We start from the raw sequence: 18,041 nt of genomic DNA on the forward strand, positions 1-18,041 counted from the left end.
GTTTACTTCTGATAGACCAGTGTTACAAATTTCACTAAGAACAACATACAGTATGCTGGGGGCGAGTTAGGCTTTATTTTGAATGTTTACTTAGGATTGTGGTAGGAAAATTTTCATTCATTTTTGCCAATGCTTATGTATAATAGCGATTTATATTAGTTATTTTACTTGGATATATATATGGATTAGACCCCAAACTCTCTGCTAGTCATCAATCTCCTGTTTTCTATTAGCTCCAACTTGTTTAGATGCCTTCTCCAGAGTACAAGTCTGGACTGGTTTTCCTAGCTGATACACAAAACTTATTCTGGCCCTCACTCTTACTGTCTACTGGAAATCCTACCACCTTTCTCTTGTGTTGCATTTTCTGTTTCTGTATCCCTTGTGTTTCTCTTTCTTGCTAAATGGAACTCATCCTTGAGAAGTTTCCTGAGGAGAGTGATTAGGAGGCAAATATTTTTGAGACTGGCCGATTAGAAATATTCCCATCTGTACCACTGAGAGCTTGGCTGATGTTGTAGACTGATGAGTGACCACCCAAATATACCAGACTGTAATCCCTAGAAGATGAAGATATTGCCTTATAAAGGAATGGTCTTTGTAGATGTGATTATATTAAGGTTCTTGGGATGGGGAGATTATCTTGGATTATCATGATGGTCCCTAAATGGAATCACATAAATCCATATAAGAGAGAGGCAGGGGAACATTTGATGCAGACGGAAGAGGAGAAAACAATGTGGTCACAGAGCAGACATTGGATGGATGTAGCCACAAACCAAGGAATGTGGGCAACCACCAGGAGCTGAAAGTAGCAAGAAACAGATTTTCCCAGTGGGAGCATAGCCCTGCAATTTATTTCAGACCTCTGGGCTCCAGAACTATGAAAGAATAAATTTCTGGTGTTTTAAGCCACCCAGTTTGTAGTATAGGTTGAGTATCTCTTATTTGAAATCCCTAAGATCAGGAGTGTTTTGGATTTGGGATTTTTTTCAAATTTTGGTATAATTGAATACGCATACTGGTTGAATATTCCTATTCTGAAAATAAAAAACCTAAAACACTTCAGTGAAAATTTCCTTTGAGCATCATATCAGTGCTCAAAATGTTTCAAATTTTGGAGCATGTTGGATTTTAGATTTTTAGATTGGGGAAACTCAACTTGTTGAGCATACTTCCTGTTGCAGCAGCCACAGGAAGCTAATACAACTGGAAAACATTTTTCTTTGAAATTTTTTGTATCATTTTTCTTTCATTGTCTTGCTTATAATGGAACTGTTTAGAAATCCAAAATCATTTGATAGAAAAGTTGTGTGTTTATTAGTAAGAAGGAAGGGAAATGACTACTTTCTTGATTCAAGTTGAAATTCATTTCATTTTTTTCTGAGATAGCGTCTCCCTCTGTTGCCCAAGCTAGTGTGCAGTGGCATGCTCTCAGCTCACTGCGACCCCCACCTTCTGGATTCAAGTGATTCTCTTGCCTCAACCCCCTGAGTAGCTGGGACTACAGGCACGTGCGACCACAACCAGCTAATGTTTGTATTTTTAGTAGAGACAGAGTTTCCCCCTGTTGCCCAGGCTGGTCTAAAATTCTTGACCTCAGGTGATCTACCTGCCTTGGCCTCCCAAAGTGCTGGGATTACAGGTGTGAGCCATTGTGACCAGCCCTGAACATTTATATATCATTTTCCCCTTTGCACCATCCCCTGCAAGTTTGGAGTCTCCTCTTTGCCCAGTGTTCTGAAATTTCATCATGTGTCTCTTGGCAAGAGCCTATTTTCATTCTTTATACCAGGAGTGGGGCACTTGGGGTATATTTTCAATTTAGAAACATATGTTAGTTAGTTCTGGAAATTTTTTCTATTTTCTAGATAGTGTCATTTCTTTAGTTGTTTTCTCTTCTGGAATGACAGTTAATGAGATATTAGACTTATCTAGCTGATCCTCTAATTTGTTTATCCTTTCTATTTTGTCCTCTTTATATTTTGCTATATTTCCTGAGAAATGTCCTTGGTTTTATTTTCCAACTTCTGTATTGCATTAAAAAATAAAACCTACCTTATTTCATTTTTACTACATCTTTTTGTATCTTTCTGAGATTTTTTTCCTGTGGAAAAATCACATAACATGGAATCTACTCTCTTAACAAAGTTTTAAGTATACAGTAGTGTTAACTGTATGCACATTCTAGATCTCTGAAATTGTTTCATCTTGCATAACTGAAACTCTCTATGCATTAAACAGAGTATTAGTTGGTATTCTCCAGAGAAACAGCACCAGAGGACAGATATGCATAAAAAGATCTATTAGAATAAATTGGCTCATATGATTATGGAGGCTGACAAATCTCAAGATCTGCAGTCCACAAGCTTGAGAGCCAGGAATACTGAGGTTGTAAATTATAGTGTGGCAGTGGCCAGGCTCAAGATCCAAGAGAGCTGATGTTTCAGTTCAAGCCCAAGGCAGGAAAAGATGAGTATCCCCACTCAAATAGGCAAGGGAAGTTTCCTCTTACTCGTGGGAGGATCAGCCTTTTAGTTTTATTTAGGCTTTCAACTGATTGTATGAAGGCCTCTCACATTAGGAAGAACAATCTGCTTTACCGAGTTCACTCATTTAAATATTAATCTCATCCAGAAAGATCACACACACACACACACACACACACACACACACACACACACACAATCATGTTTGTCCAACATATCTGATCACTCTGTAGCCCACTCAAGCTGACACATAAAATCATCCATTACAAATGGAAACTCCTCATTTTTCCCTCTTCCCAGCCTCTGGCAACCACCATTTGACTTCTTTTCTAGGAGTTTGAATACTTTAGACTTCGTGTAAGTAGAATCATGCTGTATTTGTCCTTCTGCTACTGGCTCATTTCACTTAGCATTATGTCTTCTAGGATCATCCATGTTGTAGCCTATAACAGAACTTCCTTTACTGTTAAGGCTGAATAATAATTTGTTGTATGTATGTATCATATTTTCTTTATCCACTCATCCATCAGTGGACATTTAGGTTGTTTCTACCCATTGGCTACTGTGAATAATGCTACAAAGAACATGGGAATGGAAATATCTCTTTGAGATCCTGTTTTCAGTTGATTTGGATGTATACCAGAAGTGGGATTGCTGGATCATAGGACTACTCTATTTTTAAATTTTTGAGGAAATTCTTTATTGTTTTTCACAGTGGCTGTACCATTTGACATTCATGCAAATAGTTCACAAGGATTCTAATTACACCACATCCCTGCCAATATTTGCTAGTTTGTTTTTCTGATAATAGCTGCCCTAGTAGGTATGAGATGATGTCTCACTGGTTTTGATTTATATTTCCCTGATGATTAGTGATGTTGAGCATCTTTTCAGAGACTTGTTGGCCATTTGTATGTCTTCTTAGAATAAATGACTCTGCAAGTCTGTTAGTCTGTTGCCCATTTTGAAAGTTGTGTTTTTGTTCTTCATGCTATTGGACTGTAGGAGTTCTTTATATGTTTTACATGTTAACTGCTTATCAGATAAAGTTTGTAAATATTTTTCCATTTTCTCTAGGTTGCCTTTTAACTTTGATTGTTTCTTTTGCTACAAAAATTATTTTTTTATCTAGTCCCATTTGTCCATTTTTGCTTTTGTTTCCTGTGCTTTTGATGTCATATCCATCTCTGCAAATATTGATGATAGTTTAATTTTGTTTAATTTTCTTTCCTCTTTGCATGGTCTATTGCTTCCAAGTTATTTTTTTTACTTTAGTTTTTAAAATTTTAGTCTTTACCTTTCTATCAGAGGACTCCCTCCATCATTCTGTATCCTGTGATTTAAGAGTAATGGGAAAAGCTCTGGGACTGGTAGACTGTGGATTCACTGCAGGAAAATCTGGGTTAGTTTTTTCTGCGGAAGCCCCTTATATTCATCTCCTTAGGTCTTCTCTCTTGTGCTGCTGCAGTCCCCAGAGAAGATGCATCCACTATCCTGCCTGCAGGATAAATACTTGGGTGCCAGTATTTGAGGAGCTGATGAAGGAAGAGGAATGCTGGGGGGAATATCAGCCTTCAGTACAAGTGAATCATTTAATCTTCATTTTCAGTAATTGTACTTTAGTGTGTATGGTTACCCAAGCCCAGCGGCCTTCTGTTTAAAGAAAAAAACAAACTTCCAGCCCTCTTCTGGGGTAGGGAGGAGACAGTGTGAATGAGGGCCAGTGCTGGCAGCCTCAGCAACCACTGACTTAGGGGAAATAGAGAAACCCTGTGGGTGAGAGGAGCATATCGTTGGGATGAAAGACAAGGGAGCCAAACGAAAGGAGGCAGTCACCAGGCCTTTCAGAGTGGCCTCAGACAGGTATGGCATGGCCTGGTAGTAGAAGGAGCACCTACTGCAAAATTAGAATGACCTGTGAGCTTATGAATTCTCAGTTCTAACCCTGAGCCTACTGAATAAAAACCTGAAAGTAAACAAGACTTTGCAGGTGACTTGTACGCAGCTTCAAATTTGAGACACTTTGCACTATACAATATCATACAATCCATACATGTGTCGCCTAAACTCACCTGCACATTCAACTCAACTTAGAAGTTTAAAAAAATACTGCTGGGCCTTAGACTAGACTAATTGAATGAATAGCCCCAGGAGATGGGGCTCAGGCATAGCTAAGTTTTAAAAGTTCTTCCAGTGACTCTGGAAGATGTGCAGCCAAATTATAACCATTTACCTATATATGAAGCCCACTACATTTGTCTCTCATTAAATAAAATAACAACTGTGTGACATCTCTGAGCAATCAGTCATTTAAAAAGATGTTGTGTTCTTAATGTGATTTGAAAATATGTTTGAACAATATATCTTAAAAATAAAAAAGGACAGTATATGTATCAAAAGCAAACTTCTTTCTGTAAAACAGGCAAATTGAAGCTGTTGATATTACATGGAATTCACTTAGAAATAATTGATGAAAATAGCATTAGAAGTTCAAATAATGCATGCTGAGATTATTTACATTTTGGAGAAGTGTATTGGCTATACTGTGAACCCTCATGGCCTACAAGAGATTTAACTTTCAGGATCCCTGTGCTAGATTACAGATGCTCACAAGCAGTAACACTTATTTGATTGCTGTACTTGAATTCCTAGAAAGGCATTGTTCATTGAGTGCCCTAAGCCAAGTAAATATATGAGCCACCTAACATAATGAGCCACTTATGTTAGGCGCTTGTTCACATTCATAAAAACAACAAATGATATTATCTTGATCATACCCATCCTAATAAATGGTGACTAAATAATATCTGGTGTTTTCTTTGTGAGCAATTTCTTTCCAAGATGTGTAAGAAACTGATTTGCTTTTGATGAACCTGTGCTGCCTACAAATAAATGTCCACAGATTTTCTACTTTATTAATTGTCTCAGCAATTTAGCCAGCAATGATTTATTTGAAATATTCCCTCTTGTTGCAGGCTCTAGAGTCAGCTAATAGATTGCTGTATGAATTATGCATCCTAAGCCAAATGCAAGGATGCATGAAAGAGGCAGCCAAGGTCATTTTCCACCAAAGAGAACTACAGTGACTAAATGCCTTTTTAAGACAGGCTTTATTACTTTAATTTTGCTGCTTTCTTCATATATACATCAACTCCAGAATAATGTGCAAACTCTAAAGTCACACTTTCAATTTATAAACTGACACGGACAACCAGCGTTTAATATTCTGTAGCCAGACAAGGCTCATAATGGAATTAATTTCGTAGAGCTAAGGAAAGAACCAGAAATGGCATATAAGTGTTCTTTATCTACTTCCAAAATATACCATATCTCATCAAATTTGTCTATAGTATATTAGCACTCAAAAATGACTATTCCAAAAATAAGCATTTTAATTAGATGAATGATACCTTGAGACCAAGTGCAGGGTACTTGGCATGTCAGCAGATGACAAGAGACAATTTGGAAAAGTTACAATGAATTATCATTTATTCACAGTAAGAGAGGGAATGTTTTGTACATTCTAAAGGATGTATAAAGAAGAGGATATATGTGATGCTTCACTAAAACTTTCAGAATAAAGCAATCAAGTTGTAGTAGTGAAAAAATGTTGATCTTTGGTGTCTCTGTGGCTTAGTTTGAATTAATTTTTGCTTAGCCATCTATTAGTTGAATGACTTTCGGCAATGTACTCCTCTGGACCTCAGTTTTCTTACAAAAAATTAGCATAATAATATTTTGCATAATTATTATAAAAATAAGCATGACTATAAGAGCTAGTGAAATCAACAACTTAGCCTTACTTAGTACCTTGATACTTGGGTAGTACACAAGAGTCTACTATCAGATATAGATAAATACCAGACGCACTTCTTGACTTATAAGTTGCATGGAAAGCTTGTAAAGAAATCGTCTAATTTTTTATTTAAAATCACCCCCAAGTGGTTATGGGACCATATTACTCTATGCCTCTAGATCAAAGAAACATCTTTATGAATATTTTTTATATGCCCAAAGAACTCTTCTCAGGCATTAACCACAAAAAATGTTTCATGACAAGCCACAGATACCCTGGGTACATCACACCACACTCAGGCTGTGATAGATAATGTGTGTGCTGTAACTTCATATTAGGGGCACCAATGCCTCAGAAGAGTGGAATTAATCACAAACTCTTTAAACCAGTGTTTCATGCCTTAATGCATATAGCAATCACCTGGGGGTCTTATTAAAAATGCTAATTCTGGTTCAGTAGGTCTGGGATGGAGCCTGAGATTCTGCCATTCTAACAAGCTTTCTGGTGACATGAAGCATCTGGACCGTGGACCACAGTTGGAGTTACAAAGCTGAGTGCTTTTCAGGCCTGGACACACAGGAGATTCACCTGGAGATCTATTTAAAAATAATGATGCTTGAGTTCTTTCTCGGACCAGGTGAAACCCTGGGGTTGAAGTCTCAGCTTAGGTATTCTTTTAAAGCTTCCTGAGTGATCTCTCTGTGTAGAACCATGGTTGAAAACCAGTGTTTTAGATGTAGGGGTTTCTCTTTTTGCTAATTACATTCACAACATTATAATTTTTTTGTTCAATATCTGGTTTCGCTGTTTCAGTGGCACCTGTCTTAGATCACCTGGAAGATTTTTTTTGTACTCCTCTTTTAAATAATTTATTTTAAACCTATCATAACACACAGACTGCTTTAAACACTAATATATAACTCCCTAATAAAGATAAAGCAAAAACAAAAAAGTTTATCTTTTTTAGAAACAAGATACACCATCAGTTATAGTCTTTAAACATTATCACACTTTAACTTCCATAATTTGGCAAAGCATTCATGAAACAATCTGCTGACTAGTTTTAACAGACAAATAACACCAGTAAGCAGACATGACTGTCCTGAATTGTTTGTTAGGTATGAATTTTACAAACTTTACTTATATTACCGGTAAAAGTGGAGCTGGAGAGTATTGCACCTTTTCCAAGCTGCCCTACAATAACCACCAATAGTTTGGTGGAACATACGAACCTTTCCAAGGCCACAGCTCTTTGGGCCTGCAGATGTCAGCCCACGCATCTTCCTGTGCTTGTGGACTGGTTTGGTCATCCACTGGTTGTCAGGATTTCTTCTGATAGCTTTATGGAGTGGATTAATTAGGATAACCTCAAAAAATTTGTATGTGAAATCTTCACCAACCCAGTAAGAATTCAGGACTCTTAGAGCCCTACAGTGGTGTCCAGCTCACTCCTCTGCAATGGATTGAAGATTCGAGGAAACTTCACCTGGTTAACACCATGATGGACAGGCTTGCCATAAGTTGCACCCTTAGGAACTGGGCATTTTCGGCCACCACAGCGAACACAAGTCCTTTGTATAATGTAACCTTGCTTGGCCTTGTAGCCCAGTAGGGATGCTTTATCAGGCTGGGTGGGGTGGAGAGCCCTGTGGAGAGCAGAGATCTGGCAGTACTTCCAGCAGTGGGCCCTCAAAAGAAAGCACAAGACCTCATACTGCTTATTCCTCCATAGCTCCTGGATGTACTTGTTTGCACCCATAATGGCTCACCTGATGGCTACCGCCAGATGGAAAGGAAAAAGCCTTACTTCACACCTCGAAGCTTTTTAAAAAAGACTGCTGGGCACCATCCTTAGAGTTTCTGATTCAGTAGGTCTGGAGTCGGGCCTGAGAAATTTCATTTCAAACAGATTATCAGGAGATTCTCACTTATTGGTCCAGAACTCCAGCTTTAGGAACTGACACTTTATTGTTTCATGAACTTCACCGGAGGAGAAATTGTACCTATGTATCCACCATTCTGTCATCTGTACCTAATATGTTCATGGCATGAACTAATCTCTATTGGATAAAAAAGTGATAGCGAAACCCTTTCTCATTCATAGTGAAAACAGAACTTTGGAAACCTTCACCCAGCTCATTAAGGATAATGCTTGCCAGTGACCCACAACAAGTAACACTGGTTTAGGGATCTCTGCTACTGTAGACACTAGAGTATCTGGGGCATTTTCACGAAAGTTCTGATTATTTTTTCCTGAGCCACTAATTTATGATAATGAAATTGGCATTCCATCAACTGGTTGATCGACTGTTCAGGCTTCCCTTCAAGTCAGCTTGAAATAGCAGAAGCAATAGTCTATTTTAAATAAATAAATTTATTTATTTAATATATAAAGTCTCTTTTAAAGGGCCATCTGCTTTCAGTTTTTCATCTAAAGCTTCTGAAAGCTCACCAAGTGCCATAAGATAAAGAGACCAAGAGTAACGGGTAGCATCACAGGCAATAAGATTCCTATCATTGTCAAAGTACTATAGGGATTACTCCATAATGGCATTCTCTTATATCCTAAAAATATGAATATATTTTGATTCTGAAGGAAACCAAAATATGCCACTTCCAAATATATGTCTTTAATATATTTTGATTTGGCTATTCCGAGAGGTTGCAGACCATAGGAAGAGCTTTTACAAGCTGTCCTTTTGTGAGGAAGATTTACATCTGTAGAGGAAATCTACATAAGTAAAGTTAAGTAAACAGTGAATGCAAACAGACTTTCTCTGAGACCCTCCTTCCCACCCCTCAATACCTGATCCAGATCTAGAAAAGATTAACTCACAAAGGAGACTAAAACTCTGATACTTTTAGAGTTCTGACAGAGAAACTTTTACCTCAGGCTCCTATCTATCCGGAGCTGCTACCCAAGAGCTTTCATCTGCATAATAAGACAAACTTTGCTTGCTCTTGTCAACCTGAAATAATTGTCAGGATCAGAACCCAATTTTTAAAAGTTTATTTAAGTGAAAAGCTGGGAATCGCTATCCAAGAAACATGGACTCTTAAGAAATGGAGTCAGTGCTCTGAAAAGTTAAGTTCTTCCTTAGTAGCAGAAAACAAGGACATTTAGTAGGATTATAATAGTTTCTGTATAAGCCTCGTTTATGACTTAAACCAACTGGTTTTTTTACAGCTTGTTTTCATTTCCTTTCCAATTTAAAAGTGTATTTAATATTCCATCTTAGACAATGTGATAGTAATGAAGTCTTTGTGTAAGAGAGGAAAGAGGAAAGTTAATCTGTAATGAAGATCAATAGTGAATAGGGAAGGAGTCTTCTCTGGCACCCTTCAGTCCTTTACAACATTTTATAAAACACTGTAGGTAAAGAAGAGGCTAACTGATTACCAAAAGAACAAAGATTGCAGCAGCCTGGGTTACAACTGTCTGTCACATGACTCAGGTCCCATTATCACATTCCCTTAAGGCTCAAAATATCTGAAAGTTCCAACAGCTAAGCTTCTGAATTACTTATTTTGACACCATGCTTTCCTCCTATCATTCTCTGGGAATTCCACTTTCTCCCTCCTCCAGATGCCCCAAGCTCCTCATCTTTCTGTCACTTCAGGATGGTGTAAATACTTCAGCCATCTGTTCTGTCCTTTGGATCTCATATACATTTGTATGCCTTTCTCCTGTTAATCCATTTTAAGTTTGTTTTATAGAATCAAGTTATCAAACCTTCAGAAAAGGGAAGGAAGGAAATTCCTTTTGCTCTTACAAAGTTTAATATTAGTCTTTTTGTAATTAAAAATTCTTAATATGTATTCACACTCATATTTCAACGTGGATTTTCTCAGACTAGACATAGGAGCAGCGCAGAGCTATTAGGCTGATGATTCACTGTTTTTTGACTGTTGAGTTACACATTTACTTATCATGATCAAATATTTACTTTTGTGGAGGTTCCCTGATGAGAAGGCTTAGTTCTTGCACCCTGAGAGCTATAGAAAATCTAACAAATCTGATACAAGTTACTTACCCAGATCCTGTGTTTGACTGCTGTGCAAAGAAACTACTAGGTATATCCAAATATTCTAGATAATAAGAAATGTTCAAAAACCTCTGAATCTCCCAAATCTTCTTAGAATTGCTAGCAGCTATTGTCTTGACAATTTTTTTATTGTATTTTTTACTTTATAGTTTTTGAGTAATTTTGTTACTTCCTCAAAAAACAGGATTTATTTGCCTGGTAACCAATGACTTCACAAGAATTCAGGTTTTGGTCAATAGTTTTATTACTTGGCCCAAGTAAGAAGAACACTGAGAGTATTCTCCAAAGCACTGTCTCTTTGAGGGAAAGTGACAAGAGGATTATATAGGACAATATATAGGGAGAGAGTGCGTCATCACACGTAGAAGAGGGGTTCCAGTTGTGCAGACGCAATGAGTGATTATGCCAGTTCACAGGTCGCATGTTATGGTAATAAAGCTGTAGCTCCTCCCAGGTTGAGACTTTTTAGCATGGTAATGAGGGAAGTTCACTCAGGCTCATCTATAAGTTGCTGGAGTCTGTCAGAAGCTGGTTCCAACCAATAAGGTAACTGCATTCCACATTGGATTTGGAAAAAAACCGACTGCAGGGCAGAAGGCTGTAGAATAGGGTAATTGCTAAAGTTGATTAAATTCCTGTAATCCCTGGAGACCTTCCCTGTCCACTTACAATTTTAAAATTTCAAAGGTTTTTTTGCCATGTAATAACCTAAGTTCTGTGAGGTAAAAAGGCTTGTTTCTAAACACAATTTGTCAGAAGTGGCAGCAAGAAGTTAAATGACTTGTGCATATAATCACCTGATAGGTTCATCTTGCCTGCTTTCCAGAAAATCTGATGTACTGAGAACAGCTTTTTGTAATAGAGAAAGAATTTAATAAGATCAGAACCAGCTAAGTGGAAGGACGGGCATTTTATTAGTGCTTAAATTAGACTCCCTAAAAATTTGGAGGCTAGGTTTTTTTTAGGTGTTTGATGTGCAGGGGGCTAGGGAATGGGAATGCTGATTAGTTGGGTTGGGAATGAAATCACAGGGAGGTAGAGCTGAAACCGCATTTGCAAAATTATGACTGAGAGAGAAATAGATCTAACTTAATCGACTCCATCCTGCTTCTAACCTCCAAGCTATTCTTGTTCGTACCCAGGTATAGGCTGAACTTACTTTAGGAGAAACTTGGTTTATAGCTTGTAGTTTAAGACAAAGACAGTAACAGCACTTTCCCAGGGCAGATCTCCTTCTTGCCTAGGGACTAGATTGCCTTTGTAGAACTAAAATTAGCCACAAGATTAGAAATTATGGTTCAGGAATCATTCACCTGGATGCTACAAGATTCTGACCTTCCCTAAACTGCTCCTAAGATCAGTGCTTGAGATATTTTGCACATGGTGGATCAGCTGGCATCACCCAGATTGATAAACTGGGTCATCTGATTTTGTGGCCCCCACCCAGGAACTGACTCAGTGCAAGACAACAGCTTTGACTCCCTATGATTTCATCCCTGACCAATCAGCACTCCTGGCTCACTGGGTTTCCTCCACCCACTAAGTTGTCTTTAAAAACTCTGCTCCCTGAATGCTCAAGGAGATTGATTTGAGTAATAGTAAAACTCTGGTCTCCTGCACAGCTGGCTCTGCATGAATTACTCTTTTTCTATTGCAGTTCCCATATCTTGATAAATTGGCTCTGTCTAGGCAGCAGGCAAGGTGAACCTCTTGGGCAGTTACAGAGCTTGTCTTCTTGTACTGAGTCAGTTCCTGGCTGGAAGCCAAAAGACCAAATAAACCAGGTTACCAGCCTGGGTGGTGCCAGCTGGTCCATCACAATATGGGCTCTGAAAAAATACCTCAAACACCATTCCTAGGTTTTACAATAGAAATGATACCTATGGGAGCAATTGGGGAGGTGAGGAATCTTGTGGTCTCTGGCTGCATGACTCCTGAGCCATAATTACTAATCCTGTGGCTAATTGTTGTTTCAAAGGAAGTCTGATTCCAAGCAAGAAGGGGTTATTTTTGGGAAGGGGCTATTATCTTTGTTTGGAAGTTATTTGATAAACTAAATTCCTCCCATAGCTAGCTTGGCCTGCACTCAAGAATGAGCAAAGGCAGCTTGGAAGTCAGAAGCAAGATGGAGTTAGGTCACATTTCTTTCACTGTCACAATTTTTGCAAAGGTGGTACTTACAGTCTTACAGCTAATAGGAGAGTAGTAATAAAGACTCTAAGCAAATGTGTAGTCACACAAGATTATCTGAATTAACTTCCATAAACAAATGGAAAAAGGCCACATTACAGCAGGTTGTATCCATAAACTAAAGACCTGTAGACACAGAGAGCAGGTTTCATCCTTCAAATTGAAAGCTATACAGTCTACATGCTTAGGATTTATGTATGTTATTTTCCCTCTGTGTATTTTCCTGCCTGATCAGTGTCTCTTGCCTCTTGAAGTCTTCGTTGAAGTACTGAAAAAATGCACACAACCCTGTTTTCTGAAAGTGAAGTGATAATAAGTTGCTTACTATTCATTTTGATTTAGTTGCTCTTTCTAAGGGATAGGAAGCTGCTCTAGTGAAAAGGTGCTCCAGAAGTGTGTACTCTATGTATGGGATACGCAGGCAACAATGTGTATGTGTGTGTGTTCGTGTATGCATATGTATTGTATATGTGGCATACATTTCTTACCCAAAAACTTGTGGTTAAACTTTTATTAAAATAAAGACATAAAGTTTGTGAAGAAATACGATATGTGCTGAAGATCTGTAAAACTTAAAAGAAAAAAAAAATGTAGAGTGCAGTGAATCATCAAAAAGCTAAGAAACATGTGAATCTTAGCCTAGGACTCCACTGACTTTAAGGCAATATTCATGTATATTAGCCTTTGGTAACACTCTGCCTAAAGACGGCCCAGAAGGCTTAGCCTGGAAATACAGAAGAGGGATATGTTTTGCATAGTAGGTTTTAGAGTCAGAGCTAGAAGGAATGAGTGGAAGGTACAGAGAGACAGACTTGGGTTTACATATAAAATAATTTTCTGGCTGCTCATGGTGGCTCACACCTGTAATCTCAGTATTTTGGGAGGCTGAGGTGGGTGGATCACAAGATCAAGACATCGAGGCCATCCTGGCCAACATGGTGAAACTTTGTCTCTACTAAAATCCAAAAAGTTAACCCGGGGTGGTGGCACGTGCCTGTAGTTCCAGCTGCTCCGGCAGGCTGAGGCAAGAGAATTGCTTAAACCTGGGAGGTGGAGGCTGCAGTGAGCTCAGATTGCACCACTGAACTCCAGCCTGGTGACAGAGCAAGACTTCGTCTCAAAATTATATATGATAATAATAATTGTCTAACATAACATTGTATTCATGAGAGTATTCTGTGTGTTTACATAATATTAACTGTGTCTTTATTCATATTTACTAATGATACTGCTCCGATGAGTGGAGGAACACCAGGGTTTTTCATCTGGAGTCTAATTAGATAAAAATGGCATGAACACACTTGGAGTCGTTTTAAGGAGTGGAGAGTTTAATAGGTAAGAAGGAAGGGAGAAGAAAGAAGAAAGAAGATTCCTTGTACAGAGACAGAGGGAGGGGGGACTCCAAAACCAAGAGAGGAGAAACCTTGTGCCAAGGATACCAGCCAGTTGTATTAGGAGTCTGAAGGAGGCAGTGTCTCATTTGCGTAGGGCTCAGGGGATTGGTTTGACCAGGCATGTTACTGGCACAGCCTTGGAAAAAACTGGCCCTCCCACCCTAGTCTTTTAATATGCAGATGCAGGGCTCCTTGGTGTTCTACACACGTGGGGATACGTGGGGGTAGCCATGTTACCAGGCACATGTTTGGGCAAGGGCAAGAGGACAATGGTGGAATCGTCATGTTGGGTGGACCCAGTTTCTAATGGTTTGCATTTGCATATCAAAGGTTGCCACCCCTAGGAGCCTGCCCTTTTTTTAAGACAAAAAACATTTCTGGAGCTGCTTTAAAAAGAAACAAAAACTTTCCAAGGGCCCCTTTTCCTCTCTATCTGCCTAAAATAATGTTTTAATAATAACTTCTCACTAATTTAATGTTTACAGAAATCCACTTTATACATCACAAAATTGAATTACCCGTATGTTATGAAATGTGCCCTTCTTTCCCGTCAGGAAAGAGTAGAGATGGAATTTGAACCTACGAAGTCAGGCTCTGAAGTCTCCAGCTCACCTGTGAGGATGTGATACCTCTCTGATGCTTTGAAATATTATGGGATTCCCTATAAGCAAGTGATTTTTTATATTATCAAACTTGTTTAAATGAAAAATGGGTCCAGGTGTGGTGGCTCCCACCTGTAATCCCAGCATTTTGGGAGGTCAAGGTGGAAGAATAGCTTGAAGCCAGGGGTTTGAGAACAACCCAGGCAACACACTGAGACCCTGTCTCTATAAAAAATAGAAAAACTGGCCAGCTGTAATACCAGCTACTCCAGAAACTGAGGTGGAAGGATTGCTCGAGCCCAGGAGGTCAAGGCTGCGGCATGATTCACTAATGTGATTATCTAATTTAATTCTAACATAAATTATCTCATTTAATTCTAAGATTCTATTATTAAATAATCTGGATTTTCAAGGTTTTCATCATGTATTCAACTCTCAATATTATTGTTTTGCTACTCACTTGAGTTTACCATGCTGTAGCAAAGCAAGTCTTAACTTTTGCTATGATCCATATTTATAAAGAATAGAGACTGATTCCATAATATAGAAAATGACTATGGCAGCTCCAGTCTGTACAGTGGCTTTAGTCTGTTGAAGTTGTCATATATAATCAGAGAAACAGCTTTAAGGAAACCTACTTAGAAATAAAATTATTTTGTTTAATGGAGTCTGGTGCTATCAAACATAATTTGACCAACAATGGGGCAATTTAAAAAGTGTAAGTGAAATAGATTGGTTAATTAGATATAGCACTTTATAAATGTGGATAATTGATCCAGAGAAACCAATAAATATCTGAAGAGCTCAATAATCATTTTAAAAAGTCATCAAGCCATGTAATTCTTTCTGTAATTCCATCTGTAAATCAGATCATGAAGAAAATTGTCTGGATCAAGAGAAAGAACATAGATATTTCAATTCATCTTTGATATTACCTAATTGAGTTGGGTACCATGTTGCTATAAATATACTGTTTTCTAAAGCCTGCTGATTATCATCATTCTGAAATATAATCCAGGGTTAGGTAAGAGAAGTATGAATAACATAGTGGTTTTTTTTTTTTTTTTTTGGACAAAATGCAATTTGAGAAAATAATTGCAAATAAGATGGAGAAGGTAAACTTATTTGATGTTCTGAATTGGAAGTATGGAGAGAGATTATGTAAACTGGGATGGTCTTTTGTTAGTAACCTTCATTACTTGATAAATCAATCCATAATCCCAACCACAATGACATTCCTTCTGGAAAGAATGCTACACTAGTGGAAACTAATTAGAATGAAAACCCTGTCTATTAAAGTAGGAATTTATACTGAATATTTAACAAAGTGTCAAGTAGTGCTAACGAGCTGTTTTAGGGCTAATTCTGGTAACTACAGAGTGAAGTAAGGCCACATTTCAATTCAAATGATTCACAAAGTTTACTTAGAATTCAACTTGCAAAAACTCTCATTGAATTTTTGTCTCCCCACATTTACCTTATCTAAACTAAGCTACCTCAGACTTTTCCCACCCAGAGTTCATATTTGTGTGTTACTACTACCTTGGAGAGTAGTGAATATCAAAATAGGAGTCCTGATAGAATCTGTAGGGACTTCATAGAAGACCACTAAGAGATGTTGTGAGCCAACATTTTCCTTAAAATCCGATCTAATCAAGACTTCTTAGGGTCTTTAAAGATCAGTCTGAAAAGAGAAAAAAATCAGTTTAGCATCAATGATGCACAAATAGTGTTATTAATAGCCTTTTAATCTTTTAATAAGTAGTATTTTTTAATTTATAAAAAGATAACAATTGATGATCATATAAAAAGAGCAAAAGGTATTTAACAGCTAAAAGTTGACAAAATTAGATGCATACAAAATTAGGAAAATAAATTATCACAAACTTTTACAGTCATGTCCTCCAAAATTAGTGCTTATTAATTTTTAAAAACTTGTGAATTTGAGCAAGTATTTAATGAATAACTAATACCAATCCTTCACTAACGATTCAGTTTTTCACTATTAAGAGAGAATATTTCCCAGTTTATTCCATGAGGCCAGTATTAGCATGATAAGATATCCAGACAAAAGTGTCTTAAGAAATTAAGACACCCCGCAGCCCCGGAGTCAAAGCCGGTTCCTGGCCTGGTCCCGTCCTGCAGCAAGCCTGCCTCCTCTTTCCTTTCAACATGACAGATGCCGCTGTGTCCTTCGCCAAGGACTTCCTGGCAGGTGGAGTGGCCGCAGCCATCTCCAAGATGGCGGTAGCGCCCATCGAGCGGGTCAAGCTGCTGCTGCAGGTACAGCATGCCAGCAAGCAGATCACTGCAGATAAGCAATACAAGGGTATTATAGACTGCGTGGTCCGTATTCCCAAGGAGCAGGGAGTCCTGTCCTTCTGGCGCGGTAACCTGGCTAATGTCATCAGATACTTCCCCACCCAGGCCCTTAACTTCGCCTTCAAAGATAAATACAAGCAGATCTTCCTGGGTGGTGTGGACAAGAGGACCCAGTTTTGGCGCTACTTTGCAGGGAATCTGGCATCAGGCGGTGCTGCTGGGGCCACATCGTTGTGTTTTGTGTACCCTCTTGATTTTGCCCGTACCCGTCTAGCAGCAGATGTGGGTAAAGCTGGAGCTGAAAGGGAATTCCAAGGCCTCCGCGACTGCCTGGTTAAGATCTACAAATCTGATGGGATTAAGGGCCTGTACCAAGGCTTTAATGTGTCTGTGCAGGGTATTATCATCTACCGAGCTGCCTACTTCGGTATCTATGACACTGCAAAGGGAATGCTTCCAGATCCCAAGAACACTCACATCGTTATCAGCTGGATGATCGCACAAACTGTCACTGCTGTTGCTGGGTTGACTTCCTATCCATTTGACACTGTTCGCCGCAGCATGATGATGCAGTCGGGGCACAAAGGAACTGACATCATGTACACAGGCACACTTGACTGCTGGAGGAAGATTGCTCGTGATGAAGGAGGCAAAGCTCTCTTCAAGGGTGCATGGTCCAATGTTCTCCAAGGCATGGGTGGTGCTTTTGTACTTGTCTTGTATGATGAAATCAAGAAGTACACATAAGTTATTTCCTGGGAATGTTCCCCCCGTGAACAGGCATGTTGTATTATATAACATATCTTGAGCATTCTTGACAGACTCCTGGCTGTCAATTTATCTGTGGCAACTATTTACTGGTTGAAAATGGGAAGCAATAATATTCATCTGACCAGTTTTCTCTTAAAGCCATTTCCATGATGATGATGGGACTCAAATATATTTTTTATTTCAGTCACTCCTGATAAATATCAAATTTGGAGAAATAAAAATATCTAAAAAAAAAAAAAGAAGAAATTAAGACAACCACCAATTATCTCCTGATGGGTGCAGACAGAGACGTTCTCTAAAAACACTAGAAAACTGAATAAAGTAACATATAAAATGAATTATACACGGCAACCTTGTGGAATTATTTTACAAATGCAGTGATTATTTAACATCCAAGAATAAATTATTGTAAAACATCATATTAATAGAAA

At 38.4% G+C, this 18,041-nt stretch overlaps 1 protein-coding gene and 2 pseudogenes across 8 annotated transcripts in view; 2 read left to right on the top strand and 1 right to left on the bottom strand.

Annotated features, from left to right (window-relative positions):
- Positions 1–18,041, top strand: part of LOC144576666 (uncharacterized) — a 489,614-nt gene that overhangs the window by 221,296 nt on the left and 250,277 nt on the right. The window lies entirely within an intron of this gene.
- LOC118154600 (large ribosomal subunit protein eL15 pseudogene) lies at positions 7,286–8,595 on the bottom strand (annotated as a pseudogene).
- Positions 16,657–17,795, top strand: LOC100405490 (ADP/ATP translocase 2 pseudogene; annotated as a pseudogene).

This window comes from Callithrix jacchus, chromosome 6, assembly GCF_049354715.1.
Source record: "Callithrix jacchus isolate 240 chromosome 6, calJac240_pri, whole genome shotgun sequence".
NCBI classification, from domain to species: domain Eukaryota; kingdom Metazoa; phylum Chordata; class Mammalia; order Primates; family Cebidae; genus Callithrix; species Callithrix jacchus.